The following is a 25,621-nucleotide window of genomic DNA, read 5'->3' as shown; positions in this document are numbered from 1 at the left end:
TGCCACTCCCTTCTGGCTTGTAGAGTTTCTGCTGAGAGATCAGCTGTTAACCTTATGGGGATTCCCTTGTGTGTTATTTGTTGTTTTTCCCTTGCTGCTTTTAATATGCTTTCTTTGTATTTAGTTTTTGACAGTTTGATTAATATGTGTCTTGGCGTATTTCTCCTTGAATTTATCCTGTATGGGACTCTCTGTGCTTCCTGGACTTGATTAACGATTTCCTTTCCCATATTAGGGAAGTTTTCAACTATAATCTCTTCAAATATTTTCTCAGTCCCTTTCTTTTTCTCTTCTTCTTCTGGAACCCCTATAATTCGAATGTTGGTGCGTTTAATGTTGTCCCAGAGGTCTCTGAGACTGTCCTCAGTTCTTTTCATTCTTTTTTCTTTATTCTGCTCTGCAGTAGTTATTTCCACTATTTTATCTTCCAGGTCACTTATCCGTTCTTCTGCCTCATTTATTCTGCTATTGATCCCATCTAGAGTATTTTTCATTTCATTTATTGTGTTGTTCATCATTGTCTGTTTCATCTTTATTTCTTCTAGGTCCTTGTTAACTGCTTCTTGCATTTTGTCCATTCTATTTCCAAGATTTTGGATCATCTTTACTATCATTATTCTGAACTCTTTTTCAGGTAGACTGCCTATTTCCTCTTCATTTGTTAGGTCTGGTGGGTTTTTATCCTGCTCCTTCATCTGCTGTGTGTTTTTCTGTCTTCTCATTTTGCTTATCTTACTGTGATTGGGTTCACCTTTTTGCAGGCTGCAAGTTCGTAGCTCCCGTTGTTTTTGATGTCTGTCTCCAGTGGCTAAGGTTGGTTCAGTGCGTTGTGTAGGCTTCCTGGTGGAGGGGACTAGTGGCTGTGTTGTGGTGTATGAGGCTAGATCTTGTCTCTCTAGTGGGCAGGTCCACGTCTGGTGGTGTGTTTTGGGGTGTCTGTGGACTTATTATGATTTTAGGCAGCCTCTCTGCTAGTGGGTGGGGTTGTGTTCCTGTTTTGCTATATGGTTGGCATAGGTTGTCCAGCACTGTAGCTTGCTGGTCGTTGAGCGAAGCTGGGTGCTGGTGTTGAGATGGAGATCTCTGGGAGATTTTCGCCGTTTGATATTATGTGGGGCTGGGAGGTCTCTTCTTGACGAGTGTTCTGAAGTTGGCTCTCCCACCTCAGAGGCAGAGTCCTGACTCCTGGCTGGAGCAGCAAGAGCCTTTCATCCACTCGGCTCAGAATAAAAGGGAGAGAAAGTAGAGAGAATTAGTATAAGTAGGAGGAAATAGGAAAGAAAGAAAGAAAGAAAGAAAGAGAGGAGGGAAGGAAGGAAGGAGGGAAGGAAGAAAGAAAGAAAGAAGAAAAGAAAGGAAGAAGGCAAGAAGGAAAGAAAGGAGGGAGGGAGGGAGGAGGGAAGGAAGGAAGGAATGAGGGAAGGAAGGAAAAAATACAGAAAGAAAGAAGATACAGTAAAATAAAATAAAGTATAATAAAGTTATTGAATTAAAAAAATAATTATTTAGAGGAAAAAAAAAAGGGAAGGATAGAACCTTAGGACAAATGGTGGAAGCAAAGTTATAGAGACAAAATCTTACATCGGGCTGGTGAGTGCCGGTCGGCACCGATCCTCTGTGCGGGAATCTCTCCGCTCTGCCCTCCGCGCCCCTGTTGCTGCGCTCTCCTCCGCGGCTCCGAAGCTCCCCGCTCCGCCGCCCGCAATCTCCGCCCGCGAAGGGGCTTCCTAGCGTGTGGAGACCTTTCCTCCTTCGCAGCTCCCTCCCACTGGTGCAGGTGCCGTCCCTATTCTATTGTCTCTGTTTTTAATTAATTTTTTCTTTTGCCCTACCCAGATACGTGGGGAGTTTCTTGCCTTTTGGGAGGTCTGAGGTCTTCTGCCAGCGTTCAGTAGGTGTTCTGTAGGAGCTGTTCCACATGTAGATGTATTTCTGGTGTATTTGTGGGGAGGAAGGTGATCTCCGCGTCTTACTCCTCCGCCATCTTTCCACCACCCCTCCATTCTTTATTTTAAAGTCTATTTTATCTGATATGAGTATTGCTACTCCAGATTTCTTCTGATTTCCATTTGCATGGAATATCATTATCCATCCCCTCACTTTCAGTCTGTATGTGTCCCTTAGGTCTGTAGTGGGTCTCTTGTAGACATTATGTATATGGGTCTTGTTTTTGTATCCATTCAGCAAACCTGTGTCTTTTGGTTGTAGCATTTAATCCATTCACTTTTAAGGTGATATCGATATGTATGTTCCTATTACCATTTTCTTAATCGTTATGGGTTTCTTTTTGTAGGTTCTTTTCTTCTCTTGTGTTTCCCACTTAGAGAAGTTCCTTTAGCATTTGTTGTAGAGCTGGTTTGGTGGAGCTGAATTCTCTTAACTTTTGCTTGTCTGTAAAGCTTTTGATTTCTCCATTGAATCTGAATGAGATCCTTGCCGGGTAGAATAATCTTGGTTGTATGTTCTGCCCTTTCATCACTTGAAGTATATCATGCCACTCCCTTTTGGCTTTTAGAGTTTCTGCTGAGAAATCAGCTGTTAACCTTATGGGAGTTCCCTTGTATTTGTCGTTATTTGTCGTTTTTCCCTTGCTGCTTTCAATAATTTTTCTTTGTCTTTAATTTTTACCAATTTGATTACTATGTATCTCAGCATTTTTCTCCTCGGGTTTATCCTGTATGGGAGTCTCTGTGCTTCCTGGACCTGGGCGGCTATTTCCTTTTTCATGTTAAGGAATTTTTCTACTGAATCTCTTCAAATATTTTCTTGGGTCCTTTCTCTCTGTCTTCTCTTCTGGGACCATAATCTCTTCAAATATTTTCTCTGGTCCTTTCTCTCTCTCTTCTCCTTCTGGGACCCCTATAATGCGAATGTTACTGCATTTAATGTTGTCCCAGTGGTGTCTTAGGCTGTCTTCATTTCTTTTCATTCTTTTTTCTTTATTCTGTTCCACAGCAGTGAATTCCACCATTCTGTCTTCCAGGTCACTTATCCGCTCTTCTGCCTCAGGTATTCTGCTATTGATTCCTTCTAGTGTATTTTTCATTTCAATTATTGTATTGTTCATCTCTGTTTGTTCTTTAATTCTTTTAGGTCTTTGTTAAACATATCTTGCATCTTCTCGATCTTTGCCTCCATTCTTTTTCTGAGGTCCTGGATCATCTTCACTATCATTATTCTGAATTCTTTTTCTGGAAGGTTGCCTATCTCCACATCATTTAGTTGTTTTTCTAGGGTTTTATCTTGTTCCTTCATCTGGTACATAGCCTTCTGCCTTTTCATCTTGTATATCTTTCTATGAATGTGGTTTTTGTTCCACAGGCTGCAGGATTGTAGTTCTTCTTGCTTCTGCTCTCTGCCCTCTGGTGGATGAGGCTATCTAAGAGGCTTGTGGAAGTTTCCCGATGGGAGGGACTGGTGGTGGGTAGAGCTGGCTGTTGCTCTGGTGGGCAGAGCTCAGTAAAACTTTAATCCGCTTGCCTGCTGATGGATGAGGCTGGGTCCCATCCCTGTTGGTTGTTTGGCCTGAGGCGACCCAACACTGGAGCCTACCCGGGCTCTTTGGTGGGCTCTTTGGTGGGGCTAACGTGGACTCTGGGAGGGCTCATGCCAAGGAGTACTTCCCAGAACTTCTGCTGCCAGTGTCCTTGTCCTCATGGTGAGACAGGGCCACCCCCCACCTCTCAGGATACCCCCCAACACTATCAGATAAGTCTGGTTCAGTCTCTGTTGGGTCACTGCTCCTACCCTTGGGTCCCGCTGCGCACACTACTTTGTGTGTGCCCTCCAAGAGTGGAGTCTCTGTTTCCCCCAGTCCTGTCGAAGTCCTGCAATCAAATCCTGCTAGCCTTCAAAGTCTGATTCTCTAGGAATTCCTCCTCCCGTTGCCGGACCCCCAGGTTCAGAATCCTGACGTGGGGCTCAGAACCTTCACTCCAGTGGGTGGACTTCTGTGGTATAAGTGTTCTCCAGTTTGTGAGTCACCCACCCAGCAGTTACGGGATTTGATTTTATTGTGATTGAGCCCCTCCTACCATCTCACTGTGGCTTCTTCTTTATCTTTGGATGTGGGATATCTGTTTTGGTGAGTTCCAGTGTCTTCCTGGTGATGATTGTGCAGCAGTTAGTTGTGATTCCAGTGTTCTCGCAAGAGGGAGTGAGAGCACGTCCTTCTACTCCGCCATCTTGAACCAATCTCCAGTCATCCTTTTTTTTTATTCAAGTAACTTTTACTGGGTTTGTTTTGTCTTATTGCAAGAAGTTATATATGCTCGTTATAGAAAAGTTTAGAAGATACAGAAAAACAAAAAGAAGGTAGTAAAAAAGCCATCCTTCACACATACCTACTGAAATGTTTGATGCATATTTATTCAGCCATTTTCCTATGGGATGATATCGTACATACTATTTTGTAACCTACTCTTTGTTTTTTGATATATTATGAACACTTTTCAAATCATGTTCAGTAATTTAATCTTTAATGGTTGAGATATATGGATCATTAAACCAATCAGTTATGTTGGATATTTGGGATTGTTTCAAAATTTTAGTTATGATAAATAATGTGGCAACAAAATCCTTGTATCTAAATCATAATAACTAACATTTATTGTGTATTTATTATTCAGGCACTGTACTGTTTTACATGTATTATCTTTTTTATTTATTTATTTTTTAATTGAAGTATAGTGGATTTACAGTGTTGCACCACTCTCTGCTGTACAGCAAAGCGACTCAGTTATATATATATATATATATATATATATATATATATATATATATATATATATATATATATATATACACACACACACATTCTTTTTTTTATAATCTTTTCCATTATGGTTTATCCCAGGAGACTGGATATAGTTCCCTGTGCTATACAGTAGGAGCTTGTTGTTTATCCATTCTATACGTAATAGTTTGCATCTACCAACCCCAAACTCCCAGTCCATCCCTCTCCCCCTTCCCCTCCCCCTTGGCAACCACAAGTCTGATCTCTATGTCTGTGAGTCTGTTTCTGTTTTGTAGATAGGCTCATTTGTGCCCTGTTTTAGATTCCATATGTAAGTGATATCATATGATATTTGTCTTTCTCTTTCTGACTTACTTCACTTAGTGTGATAATCTCTAGTTGCATCCATGTTGCTGCAAATGGCATTATTTCATTCTTTTTTATGGCTGAGTAGTATTCCATTGTGTATATATATGCCACATCTTCTTTATCCATTTATAGGTTGATGGACATTTCGGTTGTTTCCATGTTTTGGCTATTGTGAATAGTGGTGTTATGAACATAGGGGTGCATGTATCTTTTTGAATTAGAGTTTTGTCCAGGTATATACCCAGGAGTGGGTATATGCCTATGGAAATTTTTCTTCTGGTTTTCTGAGGAACCTCCATACTGTTTTTCATAGTGGCTGGACCAACTTACATTCCCACCAACAGTGTAGGAGGGTTCCCTTTTCTCCACACCCTCTCCAGCATTTGTTATTTGTAGACTTTTTTTTTTTTTTACATCTTTATTGGAGTATAATTGCTTTACAATGGTGTGTTAGTTTCTGCTTCATAACAAAGTGAATCAGTTATACATATACATATGTTCCCATATCTCTTCCCTCTTGCGTCTCCCTCCCTCCCACCCTCCCTATCCCACCCCTCCAGGCAGTCACAAAGCACCGAGCTGATCTCCCTGTGCTATGCGGCTGCTTCCCACTAGCTATCTACCTTACGTTTGGTAGTGCATATATGTCCATGCCTCTCTCTCGCTTTGTCACAGCTTACCCTTCCCACTGCCCATATCCTCAAGTCCGTTCTCTAGTAGGTCTGTGTCTTTATTCCTGTCTTACCCCTAGGTTCTTCATGACATTTTGTTTTCTTAAATTCCATATACATGTGTTAGCATACGGTATTTGTCTGTCTCTTTCTGACTTACTTCAGTCTGTATGACAGACTCTAGGTCTATCCATCTCATTACAAATAGCTCAATTTCGTTTCTTTTTATGGCTGAGTAATGTTCCATTATATATATGTGCCACATCTTCTTTATCCATTCATCCAATGATGGACACTTAGATTGTTTCCATCTCCGGGCTATTGTAAATAGAGCTGCAATGAACATTTTGGTACATGACTCTTTTTGAATTATGGTTTTCTCAGGGTATGTGCCCAGTAGTGGAATTGCTGGGTCATATGGTAGTTCTATTTGTAGTTTTTTAAGGAACCTCCATACTGTTCTCCATAGTGGCTGTACCAATTCACATTCCCACCAGCAGTGCAAGAGTGTTCCCTTTTCTCCAAACCCTCTCCAGCATTTATTGTTTCTAGATTATTTGTAGACTTTTTAATGATGGCCACTCTGACCGGTATGAGGTGGTACCTCATTCATATTATCTAATTTAACCCTTCTAGGAGTCCTATGAATAAGTAATATTACCTCTATTTTACAGGTGAGGAAACTGAGGAGTAGAGAGGTTGAGTAATTTGCCCACAGTGACATAGATAATGACTCCAGAGGCAGCACCCTTAATCACTAAGACAAATTCTTAGAATTGTAATTTCAGGATAACTAAATACATAAAATTGTAAGGTCTCTGAGTCATATCGTCCAATTGCCCTCCAGAAAGCATGTCCCAATCAATATTCCCACCGTCAGGATATGAATGCCCACTCACTTGCATCATCGCCAGCACAGGACACTATTAATTTGTATTGTCATTAGAGAAATGAAGCTCAGACTTCTGATAGCTTATTCATGTTCTTTAGAGCATGCGTGCAACCCAATTCCCAACTGAAACATTGATCTTCTTTAAACCAATTGTTCTTATCCTTTTTTTGGTACATGGGCCCCTTTGAGAATCTGATGCAAGCTATGAAGCAGCTACACAGAAAATGCACATGTGCACATCAGATAACCCCATATTTTTCAGGAGTTCACAGACACCATTAAGAACTCCTATGCTTGCTAGAGGATCGATATATCAACAATACTGAAACTGAAACTAAAAACAGGGCTAATGAACCCAGTCAAATGCTGGTTTCACCAGACTGTTCTTTTTAACAATCCTGCAGTGTAAGGAACCAGATCAGAAGAGGCTGGAATAAAATGCGCAGGCACTAAAATGGTCCATTTGCCCTGTGGAGTGGAGGTGCCCCGGTCAAAACTCTCTCCTGAGGTCATGCTGTCCTCCACCAAACCAGTAAGACCTCCGAGCAGATGGACAGCCCATCACTGGGCCTGACCCCATTGGTACGCTTCAGCAGCCTCCAAAGAACAAGGCTCCTTCTGCCAAATGCTCTTGTTCACACGCTAGTGTCTTTCACCATCTCCCCTCGCATCTTGCTCTGTTATGGTCTGGAAAGCCTCATCCCAGATCAGTCAAACCTCCGCCAACCCTACCCACCCCTCTCCTATCAGAAGCATCGGATGAAGACAAGAGGGGAGGGGAGCATGAGGGCCAGGACCTTGCCCATCCATCTGCTGTGATGCTGCTTTGCCAGGATGATTTTTCTGGGAACTTTCCTTGGCCTGAGCATGTGCTTTGGGGGCCGTGTTTAATAATGATCCATTGAGGCTCAGTGACATTTTCAGAATTGGGGGTGGAACATCTGGTCCCAGCCTGCGAGGAAGGAGGTGGACAGAGGAGTTAGCACTCTGGAGTGAATTGCTAATTCACTGGTCACCTTTTGGATGACCCAGTGGAGAATTCAGCTCCATCTGGATAGACAGGCTAGGGCTACCAGACCACGAGACACACACACAGGATGCAGGCAGCTCCTCAGGCTGGAACCTGAGCTGCCCTGTCCTTGCTGCCTGTCCATGGCCACCTTGGGGTCTCATTTTGCACAAGACCACCATATCCTTGTCAGAAATGTGAGGAGGGGTGGTGATGGGAAAGGGGGCTGTTCTGCCCTTTTATTATCTGGCTTAACTCTATCTTTTGATCTCTATTTATTAATTTTTCTCCGTCCTATGCCCTGTCCTCTCACTTATGTTCTTGGCATTGCCCATCTACAGATGATGGAAGGATTTGTGAGTTAAACATCCATTCTCCTCCCACCTTCTTGGGTCCCTGGGACTTACATTCACAAGGCCAGGAGATGGCAGACGATGACTTTTCAATTCTAAATAATTACAGTTCCTCCTGGATTTGGCTGGGAACATGAGTCATCTGAAAACTAGTATATTCACACCCAAACATGGCTCTTCTGTTTCCCCCTGCACCCTGTACTCCCTTGTGGAATCTGCTCAGTTTTTTTACATGTCCTTTTAGTCTTTGGTGTTTTGATGGCCTTCCTCACCAGGTCCAAATAGCAGAAGATGGGAGAGCAGAAACTCTACTACTTAATATCTCTGTGACTCTGAGCAAATTACTTCTAAGCCTCAATTTCAACATCTGTAAAATGGGGACAGTACCTCTACCTCCCACGTTGAAATGTTTTGAATACAGAGTTAGATAATGTATGTTAGGAGTTTGATAGAGTGCTTGCCTCCTGTAAGCTCCCAGTAGACGGTAACTGCTATTCTTATTGTTGTTATTAAATTCAGATCACCACCATCTTCTGTATTTTCTTGGGCACCATCATAAACGTTGAGTCCATTTCTAACTATCACAAGAGTCAGCACGACTTCTCCACCTTCCTTGTGATCAGGACACTGCACAGGAAGTCAGGCCTCCTCTCTCAGGCTCTAAACAGCCTGAGGTCACCAGCTCTCTGAGACACATTGCCCCACTGCCGTTGCACCCTCATGCACAAAGGGGATGCAATTCCCTGCCTTTCCAGCTCCTGTCTCTTCAAAATGTGCAAAGATGAAATCGTTTTTGCAGGAAAGTTCTTGGAAAGTAGCAAAGTCAAGTAACTCCTCCTTCCCAACCTATCACCCACACTTATCTCTCCATCCCAACATGTAACCAGCACCTCCTGGTTTTCTTCTAGGTGCCTTCACACAGCACGTTCCAGGGATATAACAAGTCCCCAGTCTGTGGGAATCAGCACTGAGGTGCAAAAAGATCAGTTGCTCCAGGGTCAGACCTGGAATTGAATCCTATCTCCACCACTGTGTAATCTTGAGCAATTTCTTTAATTGCACTAAGCCACAGTTTTTTTCTTCCATAAAATGGGCATAATAATTGTATTCACCTCACCAGCTTATAGGTACTAAATAAAATAATTGTTGAAATCTCCTTGCTTCCCCAGTCAATGTTAATCTCCTGGATTAAATTCTCAACCAGTTCCAGGTACCTAAGGGATGTTCGATAAAGACTCTCTGTAAAGTGGGACAAAGCTTGGGGACCTCCCACTGCAAGCAATAATCTAAAAACCTGCATCAAACTGAAAATATATTTCATGTATATTTACATGAAAGAGGTGTAGAAATTGTATTTTCTGAAAATCTGGTTATTTGAGGAAAGGAACTGTCTTTAGGGAACACCTTAAATAGAGCTGAAGATAGAGAGTGAAACCCATTTCCCCCCGTCACAACCTCCATGCCCCTCTTCCTCACTGCCCTCAACAAGGCTGATGCCAAAGCTACCAGAAGAGAGAACAGAAATTATTGCCTAAGAAGCAATAAGAATTTGGAACTCTTGGAGCAATCTGCGAGGAGAGGAGCTGAGGTGAGAGAGGACAAGGAGGGGGCCAGGGAGCCCGGCACTGAGTAGTACCTTAAACGCTTGGCGCGGGTAATTTTCCTCTTGTGGAATCACTGCTTCCAGGTGGTGTAAGCAGAGCAGGCATCAAGGGAAATAGAGCCCAAGAAGCAGAGTGGTGGGATTGAAGTTATTCCCCCTGCCCCACTCCAGGAATCCAGAGACTTTGAGGGAGGGCTTTGGGCATCCCAGGGTTATGGAAAGGGGACATTCACGATCGTCTCGCCTAGCTTTCAAGGGGTGGAAAGGCCCCCAGCTGATGTCTGGGCTACACATATATAAACAGCATAGGCAGTAAATACTGAATTACATCTTGTCCCTTCAGGGAAACTCTCAGAAAACATTCTCCCATGGCTGCAGCAAGCCCAGCCAGCTCTCTGTCCTACAGACCATCTCTGAGTTGAGCAGTAAATTGTCTCTTGGGCACTTGCATCTGCAAATTTCCTAGCAATGAGGAGCCTTCGAGCTAGGAGAAAGGGCAGCAATTTCAGGGTCATTTTATGGCATGTCTGTGGACCTGGACTGAGAAGCAGGAGAAGGCCCTGCTTTGCTAAAATCTGGACAGCGGAACGTATGCAGTAGCAAAGATTAATCATTTCATCATACAATATTCATGACACCAGTGATGTGCCTGGCCCTCAGGATAAAGAAAGGCAGGCGAGGGCTCTGGTGAGAAGACAAGACGCCCTAGAGACAGCAGGCTGGCATCATTCACTCTAAGGGCTGCAAGGTGACAAGGCAGGCATGACGCCCAGGTGTGGCCCCCAGAGGAGGAGTGCATCCCAGACCAGGCCTGACAAGTGGAGAGGAGATGCAGAGCTGTGCAGGGGTCCCAACCTGAACCTGGCAAGCCAGTGGTTGTAGGAAAAAGTTTGATTTACCACCAGCCAAAGGGCAGATCAGAGGGATGAGTCAGAAAGAGGAAGGCAGGGGAGTCAGTGGACAGCTGCTGAGAGAAGGGATGAAAGGCGTTGCACGGTGCCTAATGGCTTAAGTGGTCCAGTCTCAGCGTTTTACCACCTGATTCCCCAAAGCCAGTAATTGTCCCTGTTCTCTATGGAGCCTTTCATCCCAAGGTACCGAGCTTCTCAGCCAAGCAGCAGGCTCATCTGCTCCCTCTGAGGGCAGCATCCAGTATTGCATTGTTATAGGCTCAAAGACACTCTGGCCACAGGTGTATCTGTAACTTTTCCCCTCATATCTGTTCCACCTCTGCAATGGAGTGAACACAGCTGACAATCCAAGAAGCAGGAAGCCCTGGTAGCTAATGCAACCCCCTCGTTTCATACATGAGGAAACGAGGCCCAGAACTGTGATGACCCTGAATAAAGGTCCGCCAGCTTCTAGCCCTAGGCTGGGTCTTTCCCCCTATATTCTCAACCACTCTCTCTATCTCTTTCTCTCTCTCTCTCATTTTCCCCCCTGCCTCTCTCCCTGTTTCCCTCTAATTACAAAAGCAATGATTGTTCATTGCAAAAAGAATTTTAAATAAAAAGTGAAAATCTTCCCATAAAGCCATCCTCCAGAGATAACCATTATGAACAGTTTTTTTCACATTCACCCAGATTTTTTTCTATGAACACACACACATGCGCACACACACAAAAAATGTTTTTTATAAAAATCAGATGTTAGACATTCTCTCCTGAAATTTGATTTTTTCTGCTTAACTCTGGCATGGGCCTCATTCCATGTAGACCTAGCTTACCATTTTAATAGGTGTATGGTTTTTCAATGCATGAATGCTATGTGGTTTATTTCATAATCCCCTGTGGCTGGAATTTAGGTTATTTCCCATTTGGGGGGAACATTACTGCAGTTTCCTGTACTTTTATCTTTGCTCCCTTTTAAGAGTACTTCTGTAGGATAAATTCCTGGATGTTGAGTACTTACATCAAAAGCTAAAGTTATGCTCATTTAAATTGTATCAGATAACACCAGTTTTCCACCCAAAATCTGTAGCCCCACACAGAATGCATGCAAATGTCTGTTTTCTCATACTTTTGCCAGACTAATAGAACTGAAATATTTTGCTGCTTTTTAATTCGCATTATTTGCTTTGTAAATGATTTCATGAGGTTTTCATTAATTCACTGGCTGTCCATTGTACTTATTCTTGTTATTTCCTCATCCATACGATTTGCTTTGTTTTCTACTGAGTTGCTTTGTCTTCTTGATTTGAAGGAGAGTTTTGTGTATTAGAAATATTCCTTTTACTGTCCTTTAATTTACAAATGTTTCTCTCAATTCTGATGTTTGTTTTCAAAGTTTATGACCTTATAGAAATGTCTAGGCAAATGCAGCAATACTTTTCTTTATGGATCCTGAACTTCTGTCATGCTTAAAAAGATCCTTCCTATTTCAAAATCATAAAAAATATTAACTTCCGTCTTCTTATATCTTAATAATCTTTTAATATTTAAAATCTTAGATCCATCTGGGTTTATTTTAATGTAAGAAAGTAGAGATCCGGCTTTATTTGTTTCTAAATAGCTAGAGACTGTTGTCCTAACATCACTTAGAGAATAATCTGCTTTTTCCCCACAGGCATTGAAATGGCATATAAAATTCTCATGGATATTTGGTTCTGTTTATAAACTGTATAATTTCATTGACCTGTCTGCATTTTCTTGTACCTCCTGCCCTGATATTTTTTAATTACTTTTATGGTATGATATGATTTTATGATAGGTTTTACTCTCTGTATGGGTAAATTTCCCCATCTTCCCACACCACTCCCACCATTCCTCTTTATTTATTTTAATTGACCTGGCTATTTTTTCCTGGTTATTCTTCTATAATCTATATTCTTCCATATATTTAGTTTGGGATCATTTAGGTTCCCCTCTCTACCACCCCCCCGAAAAAAACCTGGTGGTATTTTAATGAGATTATCTTGAATTTCCAGATGAATTTGGGGAGCACTGAAGTTTTCTTGGAGACTTTCTATACTAAAGCAAGCTGTGTCTCTCCATTTATACATGTCTTCTTTTTATGCCCCTTCATAAAGTTGTATCGCTTCCTTCACATATGTTCCCCCCAACACTCAGTTTTAAAAGGGTTCTATGGGGAAATTGCTATTGAGGTCAAAGCATGGAACACACTCAGTCTGGCATCAAAGATAGACCCTTAAGTGCTGCAGAAACTCCTCCATCCCATCTGCTCCCAGCTCTGGGCCTAAGCCAAGAGGTCGCTTCCCTCTTTGAAATTGGAATGGGTCCATCAAGTAACCAGCAGGCAACTGATGGCACGGACCCCATGCCCAGTCCTGTGCTAGAAGTATAGAACACAGACTCCGTCTTCAAAGAGCTTTGATGCTGCCTAAAGAGACAAGTGGCACATCTCTTCATATGAATCCACGTGGTATGGCCTTTGTTTTGATGGGGAAGCCTGGAGCAGTCAGGGAAGATTTCAGGAAGAAGATGAAAACTGACTGGGCATTGGCCTGTGGTTACCATTTAAATAAAGAAGAGGAAGGAAGCACATCATAAGCAAGAGAATCACTCCGCAACCATTTACCTAGCACCTACTATGAACCAGATGCTGGGCTAGGCACCTGAAGAGGAGGTTATGTGCTCAACAAATAGTTTTACACATTCACTGTAACCCAAGCTCTGTGTTTGGTGCTAGAGAAACAGGAAAAGTAAGATTGACCCTGGCCTTGAGGAGCTTGTAAACAAGGGAGACAGACTCTTAAATAAATAAGTTCAACAGCTGTTGTGATAGAATTCTGTGGAGAGAATAGCAGAAGACTCAATCTGGTGACTGTGCACCTCCTGGGTACCCATGGATGGGATTCAGTGAGTCTGTGAGCCCCTGAAATTATATGATGCTAAATTATTTGCATAACCAGCATTTTCAGGTTAAGAACCATCGAGGTAGAGTGCCACAAAATTCTTGGCTTCTGTGTTTTAATGACCATATAAAATATATAGAAAGACCATTATACGTAAGAAGTAAATAATTCTAGCCTTCCCCCAACCAGAACTATTCTAAGAGTTGAGAGGCAGTATCATCTGTTGTGAAAACTGCCCAGCTTTGAGACCAGGCAGATTTGGGTTTGAATACCAGCTCTACCATTTAACAGCTGTGCAACATCGGGTGAGTTCCATACACTTGAAGACTTTATTTCCTCATCTGTAAATTGAAAATTGAGAATTACAGAACCCAGTTCTCCCTCATGCCTTATTGTGGGAGTGAAATTAGCTAAGGTCTGTCGGGTTACCTGGATCTGAGCAGGTCCTCACAGCCTGCTTACTCCTTCCTTCTGCTTTCACAGTTCACAGGAAGCTGTGCATCATGGGCTGTGGTTATGACAAGGAGGAATCTGAGCCAGGCCTGGAAGGGATGGAGAGGAGGAGGGAAAGGAATGGGCATCTCAGACCAGTGGACAGAGTAGATACAGGGAAAGAAGCCGGAAGGGTCAACTCGTGTTGTGAAGCATCAGTCCGTTGCAGCCAAGTTGAGCAGGTCTTCAATTCCAGCCGAAGCAGTTTGAACTTTATCCTATAACCTACAGGAGCCGCTGGAGGGTTTGGGACAAGGAAGTCAATCCCCTGGTGAGGTGGTTCTGAACCCAGCCTTTGCCCATCATGAAGCCCAAGACACCCAGGAAAACAATTTTTACAATAAAATTATAGTGTGGACTAAGGCAATGCTTCTCACCTCAGGATCTTGTTAAAAAGCAGCTTCTGATTCACTGGATCACTGAGATTCTGCATTTCTAACAAGCACTCCGGTGATTTTGATGCTGTTTACCCATGAACCTCACTTTGAGTAGCCAGAGGCTAACGTATTTTTGGTTTTGTCATTTTTATTACTAATATTATTCTTGTAACACATGTTGGCTGAGTGCCTGTCCTGTGTCAGGCACTGTGCTAGGCCCTGAGCAGAAAGAGAAGAATCAGACATGAACTCTTTTTTCTAGAAGCTCACAGTCTAATCTGAGGAGATGTGGCATAGCCCTAAGCAACTCTAATTCAATATAGAAAGTAATAAATGCCGTATTTTAGCCTCAGATAAAATACTATGACAATTTGGTGAAGAGAAAGATTGTTCCCAGTTGAGGGAGAAATTGCCTGGTGCTTAAGGAAATGAATAGTAGCTTCTTTTTCTTATTATTAAACAATGAGTAAGAACCAGTGAGTAGACTTCAGAGTTAGACTTTAATCCTAACTCTACCACTTACTAGACGTGTGACTTCATGAATGTCTTAAACCTCAGTTTCCTCATCCGTAAAATGAGATATATTAATAGCAAGGCTTCTGGAAGGGTTGTATGAGAGAATGTTTATAAACATAGTACCTAATAACTGGTTCCTAGTTCATTATAAATGGTAGCTCTGGTGATTATTATTGTTTTCAGTATTTGCTGTAAATCTTAACATGTGTCTCTTTGGCCCCAAGGATATTGTATTTGTTGGACAATTTTGTGATCTCACTCCAGGGTTAAGCAGCAAATGAAAATGGAAAAACCTCGAAGGGAATTTCCAAATCCAAGGAAACTTCCTTCACAAAGCCAGTGCTGAAAGAATTAGCAACTAGTGTTTTCAATTTTTGAATTTTTTTTGGACCAGACTGTTTCCACTGGGGAGACTTGGCTTGGCTAAAGGTGTAGCCAAGTGCTCCTAATAACAGCCACATTGAAAGGGAGCTCCCCTCTATTTACAAGCTGATCGAAACGGTTTCACCACCCACTGGCTCCCTTGAGATGTCTGCTTGTGTGATGCTGACTGTGAAATAAGTCAAATCAAATTTATAATCCTACAGACCCAGAATGTCAGAGCTCAGAGGGATGTTACAAACCACCCAGCCCTGGGGGGACCAGATAAATGATGCTTTACATCCCTCTATGCCTTGCTGCAGTCTCCAAGCCCACCCACTGGTCATTCCTTCAACCAGTATTTAATGAAGGAATATTAAAGGGCCCTATAGTAAGAGGATAAGGCACATCAGGGAACCGACAGGCACATTAGGAACTAACAGAGGAGGCTGCTGGGCTTAACAACAAAAAATCTCATTTCCAACCTCTCTCTCTCTCTTACCTGTGGAGGACCTTGCACAAGTGCTGCCTTCTAGCTGCAGCTCCATTTCTTCATCTGTAAAGTAGGGATAATCCCACTTTGCTCATAGAACTGTCAGGGGGATTAAATGAAATAGAACATAAGATAGTTGGCTGACATATAACTAGGACCCCATAAACACAGTATCTTTTGATTCATTTTTCATTTTTTTAAATAATATTCATTGGATTTTTCCCAATTACAAAAGTAATTCGTGTCTATGGAGAAAATGTTGGAAAACACCAAAAAGCCCAGAGAGGGAAAATTCATGCATAATTTCACCACCCAAAGATATACGTGGTTGATGTCTCCTTTCACGTATATTTTTCCTGTCCTTTATACACACCAACGTATATTTTGTTTCCCCATGAACTGTATTGGAAGTGACTGACAGCTTCTGTTAGGGCTTCCTGGATTCATATTCAAACTCTATCCCCCACTAGGTCTGTGATCTGGAGCAACTTGCCTTGCATTCCCCCAAGTGTAATGGTTGTGGCCTCCAGTGGGCGCGGCAGGTTGGACCCTGTCACCAGGAACGCTATAGACTGCAGTGCGAAATCCCGCCCCCTAGAGCCGTGCCAGGCGCAGTCATGCTGGGCTGCCTTGGGAACAGACAGGTTGAAGGAGTAATGGGCGTAAAGATGTTTAGGCATTTGGCCAGTGGCTGACACAGGATAAGAGCTTGTTAAATAGTAGCTACTACTCCACAAACAAACCCTGGGGTTTTGAAGAGTGGAGGGAGGTTCACTGTTCAGATTTGTTAAATAGCACCTTAAGGTGACCCATTGGGACCATGATCCAGCCAAGAAGTCCTTCTCCTTGTGCTGGTCCTGCTCCGCTTTAGCTTTTTTGCAAAAATATATTTATTTTATTTATTTGTTTTTGGCTGCGTTGGGTCTTCATTGCTGTGTGCGGGCTTTCTCTAGTTGCGGTGAGCGGGGGATACTCTTCCTTGCGGTGCGCGGGCTTCTCATTGCAGTGGCTTCTCGTTGAAGCCTTCCTTGTGGCTCGTGGGCTCTAGGGCTCAGGCTCAGTACTTGTGGCGCACGGGCTCAGTTGCTCCGCGGCACGTGGGATCTTCCGGGACCAGGGCTCAATCCCGTGTCCCCTGCATTGGCAGGCAGATTCTTCACCACTGTGCCACCAGGGAAGTCCCTGCCTTAGCTTTTGATCCTTGCACTTCACCATGCCTCTAAGTCGCCCTCAGGCATGCAAAGCCCAAGTGATGTGAGTGGGCTCACTGCACCATCTGCTTGCTGCCTCGTCCCTCCACTCTCAAGTTCTGCCTCCTGCTCGCCCCATCCAGGTGTGCAGCTTTCAGCACCTCCAAACCCTTTCAGAGGTGTTGTCTCATTTGACCTGTTTAAAAAACCTCAGTAAGAGGCTAGCAAGAGGCAACCGAGTGGAGCCATGTGGCCTCCCGCAAGTGGTTTCCCAGGGCTGCACCCATAATGCTACTCAAAATGACTACAGATCTGAGTGATGTGCAAGATAGCTTGAAGTGACAGCTAGAGATGGCACAAAAAACTCTGAGTCACGTATTCAATCAGTCGGTCGGTGAACAAATATTTATTTAGCACTACTGTGTGCCAGGGGCTGGGTTCTCCAGTGAGAAAATATTCCCTGTTCACTTCTCTTTCAATCCTTCGGGTCCTCAAAGAGGAATGAATTCCTCTCAGTTTAGGGCCAGCAAGTCTTCAACACCCCCTCAACCCCAGCTAATCTCCCTTTCTGAAAAAGGGAGCAGGCTCAGACCCACTACTGTATGGAGGCATCCAGAGGTACTAATATTGTTTAGTTTTCATCTTATTTTTCTCTACCATTGCATTCTGTTTATAGCAAATGATGCAGGTTTTTAAATGATGATAGAAAGCTTCCTTTTTTAAAAAAAATTTAGCTTAGATACCAAAAGTGAGTTGATTTAAAGAAGAGCATTAAGTAACGGGTGGTCCGGGTGGTAGAATGACTGATGCTTAGGAAGCCCTAGACTTGAGATGGGTCTAGCCTAGACTTGAGGCTTAACCCTTTCAGGGTTGCTGACCCAAGCCCATGATGACAGCTATGGATTCTCCCCCAGAAAAATGCATGAACATCACGTACAATTTCATCAAGTTCCAGAACTACCTGGAGTCCCATTCCTGGGCCTGTATTGGAAAGAAGCAGGGTGAGAGTCCCGAGGCCTGGTCTGCACGGGAGATCTAATCCTGTTCGCCACCTTCCTCATCTTCTTGGCCGTAGTACTGGCAGTCATAGCAGTGTTGGCAATAGTAACAGTAGTTGTGTTTGAAGCAGTCAAACTGTACTTTGAGTACAGCTTTGAGTGCTTTCAACATGCCAGGCACCTACCAAGCCTAAGCTCAACTCTCATCCATGCAGAAAAGAATTGTCACCATCCCCACTTTCTGGGAAACAGAGCTCAAGTAGTTTCCCCAAGTTCACTCATCTGGGAAGTCAGGGTCAGCACTTGAACCCAGCTGTACCTGCCTGTGATGTCTGAACAGGTCCTTCACCACTGGACTCCATTGTCTCGATAAATCTCTGTTGGATCAATTGAAGGACATTTGAACAGGTTCTGGCCGTCGTTCTGCCATTCACCAGCAGAGTGACCTTGAGCAAGTTACTCACCCTGACTGACCTTCTGTTAAGGAAGAGGGTTTCGGAGTCCTGCCAAGCCATGATGCTAAGACACAGGGCAAAGAGCGTGGGACCATTTCATGAGCAAGAGAAGTAGAGACAGGCTCAGGGACATGCACTGAGAGCTAGTGGCCCTGGCAAAGAGCAGGCATAGCCCTGGCTTCCAGCAGAGAGAGCAGGCTTCCAGGAACCCACATTTCCCATTGATATTTGCTTCCTCTCCTGGCAGCTTCATTGGCCCCCAAAGGTCTGTTTGGGTGCCCAGAGAAAAAGATCCCTGTCACCAATCGCCTTCACGCCCCAAGGGCCTCAGCACCTTCCCTACTTAACGAGGGCTTCTTGGCTCCCCCCAGGGCAGGCTGGCGTAGCAAACAGGGCCACTCATCCACGTGGCTGCTGTGCTGCTGGCAGGTGAGGGAGGAGGGAAGGGTCCAACATATGTGTGGAATCCAAGGCAGCTGGCAGTCCAGTCCCTGTCCCGCACTGCCCCTCTGTGGTGGGTCTGGAGATGGGCAGGGCTTCTAGCTCTGGCCTCATGGAGACTCTGAATGTTAAGGCTGGACAGGACTCAGATCAAACCACTCAACTAAAGGAGGTAAACCATGTCAAATTATTATGTAGTGCACCTGAAACTAACATAATATTGTCCGTCAACTGTAGTTCAGTAAAATACAAAGATACATTTTTTTAAAGGAGGGAAACTGAGGCCCAGAAAGGGAAAGCAACTTACCCAAAACGATACATCAAGTTATCAAACAGGTTTCCTGTAATTAGATTTCCAGCCCAATGAGTGGTTTACGGAAATAATTATTTGGTTAATAAGCATTAATGCAGAGTTGATTTAGGTGGCAGGAACCTGGTACCCAACAAGCTAGTAAGAACTTTACATGTTTTACCATGTTTAATCCTCACAGCAACCCAGGGAAGGCGGTATTCTTATTAGCTCCATTTTACTGATGAGGAAATTGAAGCTTAGGTATAGTATGAAACTTGCCCATGTGTCTGGTGAGAGAACCAGGATTCTGTCCCAGGAATCGGAATCTAACGAGAAAAGGGCAGTCGTTGGTCAGAAGTCACTGAGGGCTTGCTCAGGGTGCAAGAGTCATGCTGGGGTCTGCAGGAGGACGGAGCAAAGTAGAATGCAAATGGAACAAGAGGGTAGGTGAGGTCATTATTCGTCTTCCAAACACATGAGGATTAAGAACTGACCACACCCAGAGTTGTGGAGGTGTAGGGAAAATACCACATTCATACACAGTCGATGGGAGGAGGAGGGCAAATTGGTATGACCAGTTCAGAAGGCAATTTGGCTAGCTGTCGGGACCTAAATGTGGAATTGACCCAGTGATTGCTCGTGAAGGAGGTTAGCCTGCAGAAACACTGAAACGTGCAAAAAGCGAAATGCATGAGGCTTGTCATTACTGCAGTTTGTAATAGCCAAAAATTGGAAATCACCTACTTGACTATCATCAGGAAAGAGTTTAGTGAACTACTATATATCCAGAGGACAGGATGTAATGCTCTGACATGGGGAAATATCTTTTATGTATTCTAAGTGAAGAAAGAAATTTGGGGAAAGGTATGTGTATGACCCCATTAAAAAAAATCTGTCTGAAAGGATAAAAACAAAACTGTTAACTCTGGTCCTGTCTACTTGAATGAAGAAAGAATTTTCACTCTATATTATATAGATTTTTTTGTAATGTGTAATATTTTAATTTAGCAGGTGTCACTTTTGTAAGTGAGGGGTTTTTGAGTTGAAGTGTAGTTGATTTACAATATTACGTTAGTTTCAGATGTACAACAAAGTGATTCGGATATATATTTTTTTTCTTTTTTTCAATTCTATTCCATTATAGTTTATTACAAGACATTGAATATACTTCCCTGTGCTATATAGTAAATCCTTATTGTTTATCCATTTTATATATGGTGGTATGCATCCGTTAATCCCCTACTCCCAATTTATCCCTCCCCCACTTCCCCTTTGGTAACCATAAGTTTGTTTTCTATGTCTGTGAGTCTGTTTTTGTTTTGGAAATAAGTTCATTTGTGCCACATTTTAGATTCCACATATAAGTGATACCACATGGTATTCGTCTTTCTCTTTCTGACTTAGTGTGATAATCTCTAGGTCCATCCATGTTGCTGCAAATGGCATTCATTGTTTTATGGCTGAGTAATATTCCAGTGTGTGTGTGTGTGTGTGTGTGTGTGTGTGTGTACACACCACATTTTCTTTATCCATTCATCTGTTGATGGACACTTAGTTGCTTCCATGTCTTGGCTATTATAAATAGTGCCGCTATGAACATTGGAGTGCATGTATCTTTTTGAATTATAGTTTTCATCTTTTCTGGATATATGCCCAGGAGTGGGATTGTTGGATCATAAGGTAACTCTATTTTTAGTTTTTTAAGGGTCAGTGAGGTTGTTTTTTTAATAGACTTTTTTTTTTTTTTTTTTTTGCAGTACGCGAGCCTCTCACTGTTGTGGCCTCTCCCGTTGCAGAGCACAGGCTCTGGACGCGCAGGCCCAGCAGCCATGACTCACGGACCTAGCCGCTCTGCGGCATGTGGGATCTTCCCAAACTGGGGCACGAACCCGTGTCGCCTGAATCGGCAGGCGGACTCTCAACCACTGCGCCACCAGGGAAGCCCAATAGACTTTATTTTTTAGAGCAGTTTTAGGTTCACATTCAAATTGACAGGAAGGTACTGTGATGAACCCATATTGACATATAATCACCCAAAGTCCACAGTTTACATTAGGGATCACTCTTGGTATTGTACATTTTATGGGTTTTGACAAAGGTATAATGACATATATCCACCAATATAGCATCATACCGAGTAGTTTCACTCCCCTAAAAATTCTCTGTCCTCCCCCTATTCATTCTCCATTGTGTCACTTTTGTAATAAAAATATACAAATCTGGAAAGGAAAAGAAAAGAAATAAAGATATGGTTTCTGCCCAGAAGGAATTTACAGTCTGGGTGGTAAACAAGGACTCAGGCAGCCCTGGGATGGCTTAATTAACAGACAAACAATAAAATAACAGAATAAGATCTGATAGTATATGTTCTGTGGGGTACAGAATGAAGAATTCAGTCTGAGTCAGGTAGGGTTAATCAGAGCAGGGTTCCTGGAAGAGGGCAATGCATGGGCCAGGATATAAAGTATATTTGGAAAATGGCCACCATTTATGAATTTTCAAGGTGCCAGACCCTGTGTCACATATGTTTACATGGATATTTTCACGTATTCAGAATAACCCTATGAAGCAGATGTTATCCCCAATTTATGGACAAGAAAATTTAGCCTGAGAGAGCCAATTAACTTTTCAAAAGTCAAACAGCCAATACACCAAAAGGATGCAAAACCAGGCCTCTGTGATCCCAATCTCTGAGCTCAAGTCACCAGGCCACATTGCCTAAAGCGGCTGAAGGCAAAGAATGACCTTCTTCTCAGAGGAACAAGTAACTCAGGGAGCCCAAACTCAAACTGTGGCTGTAAGTAAATGCCATGAGAAAAGTCAGCATCACCCCCTTCCCTTTGGCTGAGCACATCTCAGCCCCATGGTCCTTGGAGAGTGCTTGGTAAGAAAATAAAGACAAAGATCCAGACTGTCTTTATCCCTGACAAGGTGCTTCCGTTGTGATGGAGGTGAAGAAGAACCTAGAAAGAAATGCCATGTGGCACAGGGGTACAGAATGATATTTATGCCCCTATCATAAAGCCATGTGTGTTCTGTGGCAATGAACTGTGAATGCATCAGCCTTCCCACAAGCCTGTGGACTCTCACAGGGCAGAGCCCACACCCCTGTTTGTCTGTATCCCCACAGGTTGGCCTCATGCCTGGCACTTAGCAGAGCTCCGTATTTGTGGAATGAATGAATAAACAAATGAATGAATGAATGTATAAAAATGTAAAAAGCTACACTCTTATATGCTGGTGTCCTGATCCATAAAATAGGACCAACCGGGGGCTTCCCTGGTGGCACAGTGGTTGAGAATCTGCCTGCCAATGCAGGGGACACGGGTTCGAGCCCTGGTCTGGGAAGGTCCCACATGCCGCGGAGCAACTGGGCCTGTGAGCCACAATTACTGAGCCTGCGCGTCTGGAGCCTGTGCTCCGCAACAAGAGAGGCCGCGATAGTGAGACGCCCGCGCACCGCGACCAAGAGTGGCCCCCGCTTGCCGCAACTAGAGAAAGCGCTCGCACAGAAACGAAGACCCAACACAGCCATAAATAAATAAATAAATAAAATTTAAAATTCACGACATATGTCAATATTTTAAAAAAAAAATAGGACCAACTATAGTCCCTTCATCTAGGGATTACTGTGATCATTAAATGGGCAAATGGTGTAAAGGATTTAGTTTAAGAAGTGTACAAGAGCACACACAATGTGATTGACGGTTCTGATTTTAGCTATTAGCACTACTGTTATTTGTGTATCCTTTAAAAGCTGGTCCCTCAGAATACACACCCTTTAAGCCATTTATTGACCATTTTACTAACAGCTTCAACAGGATTGGCAAGCAGAGTTACAAGTTTGTCTTCAGCAAGTATGCTTTCCTGCTCTGGATTCTGCCCACCTTTGCCACAGCTGTCTGTGCCTCCCCAGCCTCTATCCCAGGCCTTAACATGTCCTCATGGGTGGTGTGCCTACCTGTGCACACGCTCACCAGCATTTACCGTCCAGGGTAATTCACAAGGTTTCCAAGTGTTACCTCCCTCTCTCCACTTCCCCAAATTTATTCTCCAGTTTCCCATTTTTGTCAAGACCAGTTTAACTATGCCCTTTAGACTCAGTGACAGAAACAAGACCACCCCCTGGGCAGAAACAACTCACCCCATCATGGGTACTAGGTGTTCACATGTCATATTTGCATTTCCACTGGGGCCTTCTGTCCAGTGTCTTATTCCAAAGGAGAATCTGGGACAGTGGGACAAAAACCTAATGGTGCAAGCCTTGTCACAAGTCAGACCACGAGGTGGCGCCCTCATTGGCCCCCACCTAGAGCTAACCCACAGTTGAGAAGAGTCAGCATACTTATATGTATGGTTAGCACTTACCCGGATTATGGATAACCTTCTTTCCAAGTTAACCCCTCTCTGGTTTAACCCCGCACCAGGAACTCTGGCCATCTCCCCCCAGCCACCACCCCTGCATTGCCAAGCAGAGAAGTTGGAGGCTCCCTGTAACAACAAGCCGAAGCTCAAACAATCAAGAAGGGCAAGTGCTACAGGGGGGAAACTCAAGTGCAATCCAAAATAGGGATTCTTGTGGCATCTATGCCACAACTGTGGGATCTTCAGCCACTTTCTGGGTCTCGGTGTCTCCATCTGCCAAGCGAGGAGGCTGGACTTCGTGATTTGCTAAGATTTCTCCCATTCAGATGCTCTTCCTTCAACAAATGGATTCAAAGGTGATCCCAAAGACCAGGCCCTCAGGAAGCTCACAGTGTAACAGAGGAGATAAGACAGGAATACAAAAGTCACTGTACTGCAGGTGGAGTGGCTGGCTTAGGGACATGGTTTGAAGTTATGAAATGTTCTGTAAAGTATATTTGCATTTTTTAAAGCATTTACATACGTATATACAACAGGAAACAAATCTGAAAGTTTATGTACCAAAATGTGATGTCTCTGCATTATGGGTATGTGTGCTTTTAAAATATTTTTTCTTTCCTTTTTGCTTTTTAATAGTTTCTCATTTTTCCACAGAGGGTATGATTAATAGTATTAAAAACAGAAAAACAAAAAATCACGTTTCATATTCAAACAGAATTGAGTTTAAATCCCAGCTATATTACAAACATGCTGCATGGCCTGGGGCAAGTCATTTAACCTCTCCAAGTCTCAACTGCCTTGCATTTAAAATGGAATTGTTTTTAACTTAATATTGCCATTAAATGCTTTGGGACCTCAAATTCACAGGGATGAGTTAATCATGTTTCCCAATTCATAGCACCTCATTGTCATTGATCTAAGCCAGGCCTCTCTCTTACTTTATTGATTTATTTCCTTTTATTCCCATCCCTTATTCCCCTTTCCCTCTGCCTCACCCTTAGGCACCCATTTTGTATTTGATATGTATAATATTTTTTAACTTGAAAATGTTTTTGAAAATGTGTGTGGTTGGCTGTATCTTATAACAAAAGATATTATGTTATAAATCTCATTGTTTCCTACTTTTTTCACAAAGAACAATGTATTTAAGATCTTTCCATATTGCTTTTTGGACATGTCATCCAGGACTTCTGAGTACTGGGTAATTGCTGTGCTATGCATGTACTCCACTCTACCTTTCCATAATTCCCAGTGAGGGGCACCCAGGTGTTTTCCAAGTCTCTGTCACCATAAACACCACCCTGAGCGTAGTCGTACATGGCCCCCGATGGACCTGTGTGAAAATTCTTTGAGAGCTCTGCCCTGGAGCAGAATCGCTGGGTCAGGAGGTATCTGTATTCCTAATGGGATCAGAAAGTCTTCACAGCCTCTGCCCCCACCAGCAGGAGACTTCCCATGTCTCCACACCCTTGTCTGTACTTGGCACTATTGAGTTTTCTAATTTTTGCCAACCTAACAGATGTTCTATCACTCTGTGGTTTTCACTTTATTTGACTGCCTAATATTTTGAGCATCTTGGCATATGCTCATTAGACCTCGGGTTTCCTATTTTGTAAATTGCCTGTTCCTTTTCTTTGCCCACTATCTACTAGGAATGCTGTCTTTTTCTTGTTGACTTTCAGGAGTCCTTATATATTCTAAATATCAATTCCTTGACTGTCTTAGACATTGTAAATAATCTCCCATTCTTGCCCCATAGTTTATCTTTTTGAAGTGTTGAGCTGTTTTTCTTCACCTCTCCATCAATAAGATCATCCTTTATCTTGTCTTCTTTTACCTTATAAAGGTTTACCTTTCACCTTTAGGTCTTTAATACATCTCATATTTGCCATGGAAATACTTCATGGCATTTTGTGAAGGATAAAATAATACAGGTAAAGCGCCAATACAGTGCCTCAGACCCAAGAGCTGTACAATTGTGGGTGATTATTATTATCATTTGAGTAGAAAGTGGTAAGCACTGCCCTAGGAAATCTAGAGATACGGGAGTTTGAATGCTGTTTTAGCTAGATCAGAAAAGATTTTATGGGCAAAGGTTAAGTGATGCAGATTGGCCTGAAAAAAGAATGTAGGAGTCATTTATTTTGAGATGTAAAGGGCAGTATTCCAAGTAGAGGAACTGGCCTGGGCAAAGGC

General features: G+C 43.1%; 1 protein-coding gene across 1 annotated transcript in view; it reads left to right on the top strand.

Moving 5' to 3' along the window:
* Positions 1-25,621, top strand: part of ADRA1B (adrenoceptor alpha 1B) — a 74,641-nt gene that overhangs the window by 47,808 nt on the left and 1,212 nt on the right. The window lies entirely within an intron of this gene.

This window comes from Lipotes vexillifer, unplaced genomic scaffold (assembly GCF_000442215.2).
Source record: "Lipotes vexillifer unplaced genomic scaffold, Lipotes_vexillifer_v1.1 scaffold95, whole genome shotgun sequence".
NCBI classification, from domain to species: domain Eukaryota; kingdom Metazoa; phylum Chordata; class Mammalia; order Artiodactyla; family Lipotidae; genus Lipotes; species Lipotes vexillifer.
This window is presented reverse-complemented; position numbering and strand designations above follow the sequence as displayed.